Genomic DNA, 14,604 nt, shown 5'->3' on the forward strand with positions numbered 1-14,604 from the left:
TAAAAGTAACCTAAATATTATATTTTATATTTAAGATTTATTTTTTAATTACTAAAAGTAACTTAAATATTATACTTTATATTTAAAACTTATTTTTTAATTACTAAAAATAACTTAAATATTATACTTTATACTTAAGTTCTATTTTTTAATTATTTTTCTTCTTCTTATTACTCCTCTTATTTAACTTCTATAATATCTCTCTCTTTAATACTTTTTATAAATATTAGTAATAATAAATCTAATACCTCTTTTTTTCTCTTTCTCTCTTATATCTATTATGAAACTTATATTATTTTTAAGTTCTTTCTAACTTTAATCTTATCTATAATACTTTCCTTTATTATTTTATAAAGATCTTATAAAAAAAGTAATCTTTCTACTAAAGCTTAATAAACTAACTATATCTTTTTCTTCTTTTAAGACCTAAAAATCTTATAATCCCTTCTACTTTTTAATTATTTATATTATAACTTAATATTCTTAAATAAAAATATTAAAATACTTAAACTAAGAACTTTAATAAGAATTTTAAGTATAGTAAACCTATAAATTAAGTCTATAAACTTCTTTCCCTCTTTTAAACTAAGCTCCTTTATAAAATAAGTAACTAAGTAATTATTTACTCCTTTCCTTTATTAAGTATTAAACTTTTCTCTTTTTAAAAAGTTTTATAACTTAAGTAATTTAAACTTTCTCTCTTAGTAAATACCTCTTAATTCTATCTACTTCTTCTATAACTTATATTACTATATATAGATTTATATTTAAGTAGTAGTTATTTTTATATCTATTAATTTATTAATAATACCTCTCTATTACTTTATAAAAGAAGCTAGTTATAGGTATTTAGCTCTATTAAGCTTCTTAGCTAATCTTTTAACTTTTTATATTATATTATATAGTAAGAAGGTAACTTTAGTATTATATTTAGTTAGTAAGTAATATAATTAATCTTTAGATATAGTTCTAAATATTTAATAGAATATAAGCTTCTTAATATAATAATAATTATCCTCTAATATTTTAATTTTATCTTCCTCTCTTAGCTTTTTTATAATATTTTAGAATATAGCTTAAAACTAAGATATTCTCTCTAATTTATCTTTCTCTTATACTTAAATCCTAAAGGCTTTAAGTATCTTAGGGGCTTATAAAGTTAATTATAATTATTTAGATAGTTTCCTTAATAGGGAAGATTAACTTTTAGTTTCTTCTTTTTCTACTACTTTAGTTATCCTATTATTAGATAGTTTATCTTTTTCTAGAACCTTATTAAGCTTATTATCTATATTATTTAAATATATATTATTATATTACTACTTAGAGTTTATAGGTTTATTTACTATAGATATATTAGTAGAGTTAGCTATATTATTATCTTATTAAAGTTTAAGGTTATTCTTTTAATAACCCTTAATAATTCTTTAGATCTAACCCTCTAAATACTATATATAAGAAAAGTGAGGAAAATATAACTAGTGAATTACTTATAAATAATATTCTAACTATACTTTAAACTCTCTAAGAGTACTACTAATTTTATAATATAAACTATATACTTATTTATCTTTATCTAGCGTTTTAAGTTCTATTTAAATCTAATAATAAACTAATAGAAATACTTACTCTCTTATATAGTATTTAATAATATAGCTTTTATTTATAGAGATAGCTTAATTATAATATAAAGAAATAGCTACTAAGGGTTTAAGGTTAAGGCTAGCTATATAGAAAAAAAATCAATTTACATTAGAGGAGGTAGAAATAACTATAATTACAAAATTCTAAATATAGGTTTAGAAAACCTACCTAGTAAAAGCTAGTTCTTAGAATCCTAAACTTAGGTTTAAAAATCCTACTTAGTAAAAACTAGTTATTAGAATCTTAAACCTAGGTTTAGAAATCCTACTTAGTAAAACTTAGTTATTAGAATCCTAAACCTAGGTTTAGAAATATAGCTTACTAAAAACTAGCTATTAGAATCTTAAACCTAAGTTTAGAAATCCTACTTAGTAAAAACTAGCTACTAAAATCCTAAACCTAAGTTTAAAAATCCTACTTAGTAAAAACTAGCTATTAGAATCCTAAACCTAAGTTTAGAAATCCTACTTAGTAAAAATTAGCTACTAAAATCCTAAACCTAGGTTTAGAAATATAGTCTACTAAAAATTAGCTACTAAAATCCTAAACCTAAATTTAGAAATCCTACTTAGTAAAAACTAGCTATTAGAATTTTAAACTTAGGTTTAGAAATATAGCTTACTAAAAACTAGCTATTAGAATCTTAAACCTAAGTTTAGAAATCCTACTTAGTAAAAACTAGCTATTAGAATCCTAAACCTAGGTTTAGAAATCCTACTTAGTAAAAACTAGCTATTAGAATCCTAAACCTAGGTTTAGAAATCCTACTTAGTAAAAACTAGCTATTAGAATCCTAAACCTAGGTTTAGAAATCCTATTTAGTAAAAACTAGCTATTAGAATCTTAAACCTAGGTTTAGAAATCCTATTTAGTAAAACTTAGCTATTAGAATCCTAAACTTAAGTTTAGAAATATAACTTACTAAAAACTAGCTATTAGAATCTTAAACCTAAGTTTAGAAATCCTACTTAGTAAAAACTAGCTATTAAAATCTTAAACTTAGGTTTAGAAATCCTACTTAGTAAAAACTAGCTATTAGAATTTTAAACTTAAGTTTAAAAATCCTATTTAGTAAAAACTAGTTATTAGAATCTTAAACTTAAGTTTAGAAATCCTACTTAGTAAAAACTAGCTATTAGAATCTTAAACCTAGGTTTAGAAATATAGCTTATTAAAAATTAGCTACTAGAATTCTAAACTTAGGTTTAGAAATCTTATTTAGTAAAAACTAGCTATTAGAATCTTAAACTTAGGTTTAGAAATCCTATTTAGTAAAAACTAACTATTAGAATCTTAAACTTAGGTTTAGAAATCTTATTTAGTAAAAACTAGCTATTAGAATCTTAAACTTAGGTTTAGAAATATAGCTTATTAAAACTAGCTATTAAAATCTTAAACTTAGGTTTAGAAATCTTATTTAGTAAAAACTAGCTATTAGAATCTTAAACTTAGGTTTAGAAATCCTACTTAGTAAAAACTAGCTATTAGAATCTTAAACCTAGGTTTAGAAATCCTACTTAGTAAAAACTAGCTATTAGAATCTTAAACCTAAGTTTAGAAATCCTATTTAGTAAAGACTAGCTATTAGAATCCTAAATCTAAGTTTAGAAATATAGCCTACTAAAAACTAACTATTAGAATCTTAAACTTAAGTTTAGAAATATAGCTTAGTAAAAACTAGCTATTAGAATCCTAAACCTAAGTTTAGAAATCCTACTTAGTAAAGACTAGCTATTAGAATCTTAAACCTAGGTTTAGAAATATAGTTTACTAAAAACTAGCTATTAGAATCTTAAACCTAAGTTTAGAAATCCTATTTAGTAAAGACTAGCTATTAAAATCCTAAATCTAAGTTTAGAAATATAGCCTACTAAAAACTAGCTATTAGAATCTTAAACTTAGGTTTAGAAATATAGCTTAATAAAAACTAGCTACTAGAATCCTAAACTTAGGTTTAGAAATCCTACTTAGTAAAAACTAATTATTAGAATCTTAAGCTTATATATAGAAAGGTATATAGCAGCTAGTAGCCTTTAGAATATTAAATTAATATCTAGAAAGCTAGCTTAGTAGCTACTTATAGTGCTAAAAGCTCTTAAAGTAGCTAGCTAAATAGAAACTATAGATAATATATAATAAAGTAGGTACTAATTATAAGTATTATTTATAAAGAACTAGTAATAGTATATTAGAATCTATATATATATAGAATAAAAGGATAGAGGAAGTTTAGGAGTAGTAATAAGAGGATAGAAAGAAGTTATTTTAAGATATAGAAGAGATAGTTAGATATATTATAGGTATATAATATAATATTATCTATAGTAGGTTAGGCTTATATAATACTATATAGGTCCTTATATAATATATAATTAGATAACCTTATTATAAAACTATACTATATATATAAGGCTAAAAATAGAGTAATACTATATAGTTAACCTTAAAAACGATATAGTGTTTTATATACTTTAAGTTATAGAAAAGTTANAGAAAGGTTATTTTTTAGCTATAAAGTATTATTTATTATAAGCTTTAGTATATAATAACTAAGATTTAAAATTTTATATCACTAAAAAGTAGTGATTTTTTATCCTAAATATAAGTTTAGAAATTTATATTAGTAAAAAGCTTATAATTTTCAGCCTAAAATTAATTCTAAACCTAAGTTTAGAAATTTAGATCCTTATAATATAGCGACTTTTAATCCTAAACTTAGGTTTAAAAATTTAGATCCTCAAAATATAGTAACTTTTGATCTTAAACCTAGGTTTAGAAATTTAGATCCTTATAATATAGCGACTTTTAATCTTAAACCTAGGTTTAGAAATTTAGATCCTCAAAATATAATAACTTTTAATCTTAAACCTAGGTTTAGAAATTTAGATCCTCATAATATAGCAACTTTTAATCCTAAACCTAAGTTTAGAAATTTAGATCCTTAAAATATAGCAACTTTTAATCTTAAACTTAGATTTAGAAATCTAGATTACTAAAAAAAGAAGCTGGTTTTTATCTTAAACCTAGGTTTAGAAATTTACACCTTAAAGGAAAAACTAATTTTTATCCTAAACCTAAGTTTAGAGATTTATATTACTAAAAAAAGAAGCTAGTTTTCATCCTAAACTTAAGTTTAGAAATTTAGATTATTATAATATAGCGACTTTTAATCTTAAACCTAGGTTTAGAAATTTACACTCTAAAAGAAAAACTAATTTTTATCTTAAACTTAGGTTTAGAAATTTAGGTCCTTATAATATAGCAACTTTTAATTTTAAACCTAGGTTTAGAAATCTAAATTACTAAAAAAAGAAGCTAGTTTTTATTCTAAACCTAGGTTTAGAGATTTATATTACTAAAAAAAGAAGCTAGTTTTTATCTTAAACCTAAGTTTAGAAATTTACACCTTAAAGGAAAAACTAATTTTTATCTTAAACCTAGGTTTAGAAATTTAGGTCCTTATAATATAGCGACTTTTAATCTTAAACCTAGATTTAGAAATCTAAATTACTAAAAAAAGAAGTTAGTTTTTATCTTAAACTTAGGTTTAGAAATTTACACCCTAAAGGAAAAACTAATTTTTATTTTAAACTTAGGTTTAGAAATCTAAATTACTAAAAAAAGAAGCTAGTTTTTATCTTAAACCTAGGTTTAGAAATTTATACCTTAAAGGAAAAACTAATTTTTATCCTAAACTTAGGTTTAGAAATCTAAATTACTAAAAAAAGAAGCTAGTTTTTATCCTAAACTTAGGTTTAGAAATTTACACCCTAAAGGAAAAACTAATTTTCATCTTAAACTTAGGTTTAGAAATCTAAATTACTAAAAAAAGAAGCTAGTTTTTATCCTAAACTTAGGTTTAAAAATTTATACCCTAAAGGAAAAACTAATTTTCATCCTAAACCTAGTATACTAATAATTATTTATAAGCTATAAAGGTTTATTTTCACTTATTTCTTTCTTTATTTAGTATTATTTAGTAGTATCTATAATCTATTTACTACCTTATTCTTTATAGTATATTATACTTATATTTTAGCTATAAAAGGATACTATAATATTTAATATTATTCTTCTCTTTAACTAAATCTACTTTATTAATCTTTAGCTTTATTATAATTAAGATATTTCTTTATATAATTTTCTACTTAGTATAACTTTATTACTTTAGGAGCTTATTCCCTAATAGTAATACTATTATTTAGTGTTATCTAGCGTTTATTTACCCCTTCTAGTTATTAAAGCTAACTTTTAAAGCTTTAGGAGCTTATTTTTATCTTATAGTCTTATTACTTAGTAAAGCTTAGGATCTATTTAAACCTTTCTATTTATATTTATTTTAGCTAAATTTCTTTATTTATTATACCTATATTAGATATAAATAACTATACTTCTAAAATATTATTAAGGGGTTATATTTTATAATATAGTAGAATATTACTATTATCTATATTATTAGAAGTCTTCCTCTATTTATCCCCTATCTCTATTATTTAGTATTACTTAGTGTTTATTTAACCTTTATAACTACTAGGGATTAATCTTAAGCTTTAGGATTTAGTTTCTATCTATTAGGCCTATTACCTAGTAAAACCTAGGGATAATTTAAACCTTCCTACTAAGTATTAAGGATTAATCCTAAACCTTAAGATCTAGTTTCTATCTATTAAGCTTATTACTTAGTGAAGTTTAGAGATAATTTAGACCTTCCTATTAGGTACTAAGGATTAATCCTAAGCCTTAAGATCTAGTTTCTATCTACTAAGACTATTACCTAGTATAGCTTAAAGTCTATTTAAACCTTCCTATTTATATTTATCTTAGCTATATTAATTATAAATAACTATACTTCTAAGGTGCTATTAAGAGGTCTTTAAGCTAAATATTAGAAGCTAGTTTCTATTTATTAATCTTATTACTAAGTAATACTTATAGTTACCTTAAGTATATCAGTTTAGTATTATCTACTACCTCTATTATTTAAGTATTCCTATTAGTATACTATAAGATAGCTACTAGTAGTATAAATCTATAGATAAGCTACTCCTTATAATATATACTATACTAAACACTTAAATAAGTAAGCATATTTATTAAGTATATCTATATATTAGACTAAGCTTTTAGATTCTACTTACCTACCTTAAAACTATAAAGGAGTATAGATATAAACCCTACTTAAAACTATAAAGTAGTATAGATTTATAAATCTATAAAGCCCTTAAGAAATATATTAAGGTAAAGAATATATAGTAACTATATATTATATTTCACAATATAGAAAAATACTACTATTATTTATATTATTAGAAGTCTTCCTCTATTTATCCCCTATCTCTATCGTCTAATATCACCTAGTATTTATTTAACCTTTTAAGCTATTAAGGTCTCTACTTAAGCTTTAGGAGCTAACTAATTTAAAGCTAGTAATACCTACTCCTTTTAGGTTTATTAGACCTATAGATAACCTTCTTAGACTATATAATATAATTAATAGGAAGGGTTAGTATAGATTAACCCTTATATACCTACTCTAAAAGATTAATCCTAAGCCTTAGTATCTAGTTTCTATCTACTAAGTCTATTACTTAGTGAAGCTTAGGGATAATTCAGACTATCCTACTATATACTAGGGATTAATCCCTAACCTTAAGATCTAGTTTATATCTAATAGTCTTATTACCTAGTAAAGCTTAAAGTCTATTTAAACCTTCCTATCTATATTTATCTTAACTATATTAGTTATAAATAACTACACTTCTAAGGTGCTATTAAGGGGTCTTTAAGCTAAGTATTAAGAGCTAATTTCTATTTACTAATCCTATTACTTAGTAATACCTATAGTTAACTTAAGTATATTAGTTTAGTATTATTTACTACCTCTATTATTTAAGTATTCCTATTAGTATACTATAAGATAGCTACTAGTAGTATAAATCTATAAATAAGCTACTCTTTATAGTATATACCCTCCTAAGTCTTTAGATAAATTTAATATAGTCCTAAAAGGTTTTAGCATTCTATATAGCCCTTAAGAAATACACTATAAAATATATAGTAACTATATATTATGTTTTACTATAGGAAAGAAAAGCTATATTATTTATATTATCTAAAGTTATCTTAAGTTTATTCCCTATTATAATTATTATAGGAACGCTCTAAAGATAGCTTTAGCCTTACTATAGATTAGAAACCTTCCTTTATATTATATATAAAAGCTTATAATTTCCTTATAGAAAGTTATTATAGGTAATTTAGGTATTATTCTACTAGTATATAAGCTAGTTAAAATAGGCTAGGTTAACTAAGCTAGTTTAAACCCTTCTACACTATAAATTAGTAGTACTATATATACTCTAAGAGCATAATATTATCTACTATCTTTATTATTATAGTATTCCTATAAGTATACTATAGAGATATAAAACCTAAGTTTAGAAAGCTAATTTAGTAGGTAGTAGCTACTAAAGTCCTAAACTTAAGTTTAGAAATTTATATCACTAAAAAATAGCTACTTTTTATTCTAAACCTAAGTTTAAAAGTTTATATTACTAAAAAGCTAATAATTTTTAGCCTATACTTAATCCTAAACCTAGGTTTAGAAATTTATATACTAAAAAATAGTAACTTTTAATCCTAAACCTAGGTCTAGAAATTTATAACCCTAAAAAACAGCTCCTTTTAATCTTAAACCTAGGTTTAGAAATTTATATTACTAAAAAACAGCTACTCTTTATTTTAAACTTAGGTTTAAAAACCTACTCTAATAGCTTATACCCTCTTAGATCTTAAACTTAGGTTTAGAACCTACCTCTATAGCTATAAGCTAAAAGGACCTTAAACTTAGGTTTAGAAAACTAAATTAATAATTACTAGTTACTAAGATCTTTAACCTTTAAGCTTAATCTCTATTTAGTATCCCTATTATCTAGCTTTATCTAATAAGTATTTAAATATTCTTATTACTTAGAAATAACTTAAAACTTAAGAAGCTAATAAGTATATAGCTAATAATACCTACCTTTTATAATAATTTATATATCTTAAACCTAAGTTTAGAAACCCTACTTAGTAAAAAAGAGCTATTAAAATCCTAGACTTAGGTTTAGAAATTTAGTAGCTGCTAGAATCTTAAACCTAGGTTTAGAAATTAATATTAATAGCTAATAGTCACTAAAATCTTAAACTTTATTTATCACTTAGTACTATCTAGCGTTTATTTAGATATCCTTATTAAGAAGGACCTTTTTTAAATCCTAAAAATATTCTTAATATATACTATACTATTATCTATTATCCTCTAGCGTTTATTTAGGCTATATTATCTTAGAATATAAACCCTCTATTATACTATATTCTAAACTATAGTTTAAGAACTTACTATAGTTACTATAAAGCTCTAAAAACTATAACTACACTATAGTAATACCTATATTCTTATAGTTTTAAAATAAGCTTAATTATAGTCTAAATTATATATATTATATTTATTTTATCTTTACTATCTCTACTACTTTAAATTAATAGCCTTAGTATCTTATTCTCTTATAGAGGTATATACTATCTCTATTATTTAGTATTACTTAGTGTTTATTTAGTATTAAGCGTTAGTAGAGATAATATAATAGCCTAAAGAGCTTATATTAATATTATATTATCTAGTTTTATCTATTATAATTATTATCTATAAACTATACCCCCTATTACTATAGTATCCTTTTATAAATCTAAATCTAAAGTAAGTACTTAATCCTCTTATAATATATAGGGGCTTAATATATATTAAGGTATAACTTATAAGAGATTATTAAGCTTTACTTAAGAAGTGATAATTACTTTAGAGAAAGTAGAATTTATTTTATAAAGTGGTCTTTATATAGTAAACCCTTTTAGATCTCCTTTTTACTATAATCCTAGCTTTATATCCTTAGTAATAAGTCTTTTACCTCTTAACTTTATTCTTATTTAGCCTCACTTAATATTTATTTATATCTCCTTACTACTAATTACTAGTCTTAACTCCTTAAGTAGATACCTTAACTTATATAGTATTTATAAGAAGATATATAAATCTACTATATATACTTAAAAGTAAGAATCTAAAAATCCCTATTACTTCTTTTAACCTAGTATCTAAATACTATTTAGAGAGCGTTAAGGTGATAATAACCCTTTTAGCCTATAGAGAGCTTATAATATAAGTAGTATATATTATCTATTATCCCTATTATTACACTATTCTTATTAGTATACCTTAAGAAGACTATAATATTTAGAACTTTATAAATAGAGTATAACCCCTAATAGATACCTAAATACCTAAGTATATTTTTTAGGCTTTTCTACTTAAAAGAAGAAATTACTTATAGATTAGTATAGGTTTCTTAAGAGCTAGTGAGGAGACTATATAGTATTTATTTATATCTCCTTACTATAAATTATTAGTTTAAACTCCTTAACTAGATACCTTACCCTATATAGTATATAAGAGAATATTTAAATATATTAAATATACTTAGTAGAAAGAGAATAGATATTCTCTTCTTCACTACTAAAAAGATAATTTATATAACTACCTAGAGAGCGTTAAGGCTATAATAACTCTTCTAGCTTATAGAGAGCTTATAATATAGGTAGTATATGTTATCTATTATCCCTATTATTATACTATTCCTATTAGTATACCTTAAGAAGACTATAACACCTAGAACTTTATAAACAGAGCGTAATCCTTAATATACACCTAAATACTTAAGTATATTCTTTAGGCTTTCCTATATAAAAGAAGAAACTATTAACATATTAGTATAGGTTTCTTAAGAGCTAGTAAGGAGACTATATATTTATAATAAAGATAGATCTAAATACTTAATCTATTTACTAGAGAATATATAATAAGTTATTTTTATTTATAAAGCTTATAAATTAATAGCTCTATTATCCTATATTATTTAGTAATTATTTAGGTCTTTATAGTAGGAAGATTAGTTTCTAACCCTTATAGGTTAAGCTTATATAGTACTTCTATTATTTAGTGTTTCGCTATACTTATTTATATCTAAACTTTACTTTATACTAGCCTAATCCTTAGTGATAAGATATACTAACCCTAGGTTTAAAGGTTTATATTACTAGCTAGTAGCTATCCTAATACTAAGATTAGGTTTATAGAATTATATTATTAGCCTATAGTTATAATAATTATAAACCTAGGTTTAGGAATTTATATTATAGGATAGTAGCTACTAGAATCCTAAACTTAGCTTTAGGAAACTACTTTAGTAGTCCTTAGCCCTAAGGAATATAAATATACTATACTAATACTTATATTCCTATAGTTCCTAACTAAATATAATTATTATATAGATTATATATACTATACTATACTTATTCTATTAATACTTCTTCTGCTACTATATATCTATAGCTTTAGGAGTATCTTTATACTATAAGTTATAAAGTAACCTTATTATCTAGCGTTATTAAGTGTTAATTTAATCCTTATTAATAGTAGAGAACGTATTATAGCCTTATTCGCCTATCTAAATATTATATAATCTAAAGATATCCCCTATAATTATTATCTATTAATTATTCCCTTTATTATAAGAAGAATTAATCTAAAGCCTCTATATTGCTCTTAAGCTGCCTCTTATCTAATTATATAGTATAAACCTTTATTTATATAGTATATATAAAAGAATCCCTTAGCCTATAAGATACTATAGTGTAACTAAATATACTTATAGTTTCCTAGTTATTTAGGGTGCTGCTTAGTAGGCGTTTAGTCTAGTATACCCTATCTTAATTGCAGATAACTTAAGGGATAAGTAATATAATTCTCTAGTATTATCTATTAACTCTATAGTCTTATTATTCTTATTAGTATACTCTAAAAAGGCTATAGTAGCTAGTAAGTAATAAATATAATACTTATTAGAGTATATCTCTCCTTAGTTTTTATATAGCTAAGTATATTTATAAAGCTTATCTTTATATTAGAATAAATATTATCTTAAGTTCTTAATAGCTAATAAGGAGTCTAAATATTTATATCTAATATTTATATAAATCCTCATTATATTTGCTATAGAATATATAGTTACTATACTTTATATATAAGAAGTATATATAAAAAATAATATAGTCACTTAAGATTATCTATTATCTCTATTATTATATTATTCCTATTAGTATACTATAGAAAGGATATAATAGCTAGGAATCTATAGGTTAAATACTTTATAAGGCGTAGCCTAATAAATATAACTAAATATAATATAGTTCCTACTAAATATAACAGCTAGCAAAAGCAATTAGGTTGTTTTTTTCTTAGAGCTGCTAAGAAGTAGAGATATTTATATCTACTATAAGTATATATACTTTATATATTTCTTATATAATAACTAGTAACTACACTTTATTCCTCTTATATATATAATAATAGCTATCTTATATTTAGTATTTAGCTTTAGTTAGTAGTAATTTAGATCCTTCTACTAAGGAAGGCTATTATTAACCCTTAGGAGGCTAAGCCTATATAGTATCTCTATTATCTAACCTTATTATATATTTATTCTAATTACTTTAGTTGTTATAATAAAAAGCTAGCTTTATAATTTTTATTATTTAGTATTATTTTATATTTATTTATTACCTCACTATATATAAACTTAATTCTATCTAGGAGGATATCTTAAACCTAGGTTTAAGAAGGTAGCTTAGTAAAATATAGCAAATAAAATCCTAAACTTAGGTTTAGGAATATAGCTTAGTAGAATATAGCGAATAAAATCCTAAACCTAAGCTTAGAAACTTTACCTAGTAATATATAGCAAATAAACTCCTAAACCTAAGTTTAGAAATATAACTTAGTAAAATATAATAAATAAACTCTTAAACCTAGGTTTAGAAATATAACTTAGTAAAATATAGCAAATAAAATCCTAAACTTAGGTTTAGAAATGCAACTTAGTAAAATATAATAAATAAAATCCTAAACTTAGGTTTAGAAATATAACTTAGTAAAATATAGTAAATAAAATCCTAAACCTAAGTTTAGAAATATAACTTAGTAAAACGTAATAAATAAAATCTTAAACTTAGGTTTAAAAGTATAACTTAGTAAAATATAGTAAATAAAATCCTAAACCTAGGTTTAGAAATATAACTTAGCAAAATATAATAAATAAAATCCTAAACCTAGGTTTAGAAATATAACTTAGTAAAATATAGTAAATAAAGTCCTAAACTTAAGTTTAAAAATATAACTTAGTAAAATATAGCATATAAAATCCTAAACTTAGGTTTAGAAATATAACTTAGTAAAACGTAGCGAATAAAATCTTAAACCTAAGTTTAGAAATATAACTTAGTAAAACGTAGTAAATAAAATCTTAAACCTAGGTTTAAAAATTTAATAGCTATTAGAATCTTAAACCTAGGTTTAGAAGTTTAGGAAAAAGTAGGTACTAAAGTTATAAACCTAGATTTATAAATTTAGTAGCTCCTAGAATCTTAAACCTAGGTTTAGGAATTTAACTTAGCGAAAAGTAGTAAATAAAATCCTAAACTTAGGTTTAGTAATATAGCTTAGTAAAATATAGTAAGTAAAATCCTAAACCTATATTTAGAAATCTAGTAATAAATAAAATNATATAGTAAGTAAAATCCTAAACCTATATTTAGAAATCTAGTAATAAATAAAATCCTAAATTTAGGTTTAGAAATTCAGCTTAATAAAAAGTAATAAATAAAATTCTAAACCTAGGTTTAGAAATATAGCTTAATAAAATGTAGTAAATAAAATTTAGAACTTAGGTTAAGAAGTTTAGTAGCTATTAGAATCTTAAACCTAGGTTTAGAAATTTATATAACTAAGAAGTAGCGACTTTTAATCTTAAACCTAGGTTTAAAAATTTATAGCACTAAAAAGCTAATAATTTCTATCCTAAACTTAAGTTTAGAAATTTATATAACTAAAAAAGCAGCTACTTATTATTTTAAACTTAGGTTTAGAAATTTATATTACTAAAAAAATAGTTACTTTTTATTTTAAACTTAGGTTTAGAAACCTACTCTAGTAGCTAGCACCCTCTTATATAGCTATAAGCTAAAAGGATTTTAAACCTAAGTTTAGAAATCTAGATTAATAAGTACTAATTACTAAGATCTTTAACTTTTAAGCTTAATCCTTATCTATTATCTCTATCGTTTAGCGTTATCTAGTAGGTATTTAGATATCTTATTAACCTTTAGGATGATTTTGCCTAGCTTATTATAATTATACTTTATGAAGCATATATATTTATACTTAAGGTAGGTGCGAATAAATAAGTAGTTATATAGTATATAGTATAATATAATACTATATTTTATACTATAGGTTAAGAAAGAGCTTTTATATTTCTATTATTTGGTGTTATCTTATACTTATTTAACCTCTTTAGCTACTAAAGTATAGTTTTAAGCTATAGTATGAATAATAGAAGACTAGGGATATAGAAGTAGGATGTAGAAGAGGTAATAGGAATCTTTAGAAATAAAAAGGTGAAGTACTTTATAAATAGAACATAACCNTAAAAAGGTGAAGTACTTTATAAATAGAATATAACCCTAAAAAAGAATATATTAAGATAAAAGACTTAAAGTAAGGTAACTTCTTACTATCTTATAAATAGATAATATAGAGAGAAGGAGAGTATAGTATAGCGCTCTCCTTTATATATCCCCTTTATACTACTACTAGCCTTAGTAATTCTATAACTATAATAGCTTAGATAATTATAAGTAACCCTCCTTTAGAAGAGGACTTTAAACCCTTATTTTATGTTACTACTTTAGCTAGACCTAATTAATACCTAAGATAGCTAATATTTAGTATATTAAGTCTTTTATAACTATAGTAAATAGAATCCTAAACCTAAGTTTAGAAATTTACCTTAAGAATTTAAACCT

This window comes from Colletotrichum gloeosporioides (genome assembly GCF_011800055.1).
Source record: "Colletotrichum gloeosporioides strain Lc1 chromosome Unknown consensus_104, whole genome shotgun sequence".
Lineage (NCBI taxonomy): Eukaryota > Fungi > Ascomycota > Sordariomycetes > Glomerellales > Glomerellaceae > Colletotrichum > Colletotrichum gloeosporioides.